The following is a 2,105-nucleotide window of genomic DNA, read 5'->3' on the forward strand; positions in this document are numbered from 1 at the left end:
TCAAAAAATTAGCTGGGCGTGGTAGCGCGTGCCTGTAGTTCTAGCTACTTGGAAGGCAAAAGTGTAAGGATCGCTGGACCCCAGCAGGTGGAGGCTGCAGTGGCTGGGAGTGTGACTTTGCACTCCAGTCTGGGCGACGGAGTGAGACTCCAACTCAAAAAAAAAAAAAAGAAATTCAAACTATCAACATTTCCAAATACTTTCAATTTTCTGTACTCACTTTTGTGAATTACTAGCAAATACTTGGTCAGCAGACCACACTTAAGTAACATTGGTATAAAATATAAGTAGAAGGAAACTATTTTTATCAACTCATGTACATCCATGTTTTGTATGATAAAATATTTGTTTTGTAAAATAAAATTTGTTGTATTATTTTTTAAAATCTGTTTAATCTTTATTTTGTTCTTGGAACATAAGCAGAAGGTGAAGTCAGTTAAGATGTGGTTACCATCCCTAAATGCTTTAGACTTATGTAGGAAACAGTTGTGTAAATTAAGTATTGACATACAACACAATTTGCACTATAACAAATACACCTGTGCTATGACCACAGAATGTAGGTCTTTTCAGTAGCCCTGGGTAGTCAGAGAAGTATTCTCAGAGATGGGAGGCTTGCAGCACATTTTGGATACTAAGTAGAAGTTAATCATTTTGATAAAAGCCTAAAACTTTTCTAAGAAGAAAGAACAAGATGTGTGAGGGCACAAAGGCATGAAATAACTCTGCACTTTCTGGTCATTGAAAATACTGCAAAGTTCTTGCTATTGTGAACAATGCTGCAATAAATATACGTGTGCAGGTATCTTTTTTATAGAGTGATTTGAGTTCTTCAGGATATATTCCCAGTAGGGGGATTGCGGGGTCATATGGGAGGTTGATATTTAGAGCTTTTAGGAATCGCCACACTGCTTTCCACAGAAGTTGCACTAGTTTACACTCCCACCAACAGTGTAGAAGTGGTCCCTTTTCGCCACACCCTCTCCAGAAGCTGTTATTTTTTGAGTTGTTGATAATTGCCATTCTGACTGCAGTTAGGTGGTATCTCAATGTGGTTTTGATTTGCATCTCCCTGATGATTAGTGAGGTTGAACATTTTTCATGTGTCTGTTGGCTGCTCGGATGTCTTCCTTTGTGAAGTGTCTGTTCATATCTTTTGACCATTTTATAATGGGGTTGTTTGTTTTTTTTCTTTTCAGCACGTTTGAGTTCCTTGTAGATCCAGGATGTTAAGCCTTTGTCAGATCTGGCGTTGGCAAATGCTTTTTCCCAGTCTGTAGGCTGTCTCCCTGCTCTCTTGATGGTTTCTTTGGCTTTGCAGAAGCTTGTCAGTTTAATAAGGTCCCACTTGTCTATCTTCTCTAGCAAGAACCTGGAAGCAACCATGCTGCCTATCAAAAGAGGACTGGATTAAAAAAATGTGGTACATATACATGATGGAATACAACGCAGCCATAAAAAAGAACAAAATCATGAATTTCAAGCAACCTGGATGGAACTAGAGTCTATAATACTGAGTGACCTCTCACAGAAACAAAGATCCGAGTATCACATGTTCTCACTCATATAATGGACCTTGAACATCCAGTGTAATACTATAATAAAATGACTGACGGTACTGGGAAACTATGGGGGTGTGGGATTAACAGTAGCAAATATCTGTCTGGGGACGGGGAAACACCTCTTATCAACAGGGTGCCTGAATGAAACATAATTGTATAGCTAACCCTTAACTGTAACCCACAACATCATAATAAAAAAATATTGATATAAAAAAATAAGAAAATACTTCAAAATTAATATAGTAAATTCAGAAGCAAATGGTAAGAAAAATTTATTCTTAACCATTATGCCACAATATCTGAAAGGAGCCTAAAAATTGTAGGAAAATAGTGAATCATTTAATTCACTGAGTTATGCTGTGTCACTATGTTTATTAGTTATCAATTGATGTTCCAATAGAGATAATATGTCAGATTTGTGTTTTAAAGTAATCCTTCTAGGTATCATAAAAGAATGATTAGAGGGGAGTCTTGATAATCAATTAGATGGCTGGCTACAGTAATCTACATAAAAATAGATGAGGGTGATATGTAGAACTTAGA

Source organism: Carlito syrichta, unplaced genomic scaffold (assembly GCF_000164805.1).
Source record: "Carlito syrichta isolate Samal-C Ts95f unplaced genomic scaffold, Tarsius_syrichta-2.0.1 Scaffold136949, whole genome shotgun sequence".
Taxonomy (NCBI): domain Eukaryota; kingdom Metazoa; phylum Chordata; class Mammalia; order Primates; family Tarsiidae; genus Carlito; species Carlito syrichta.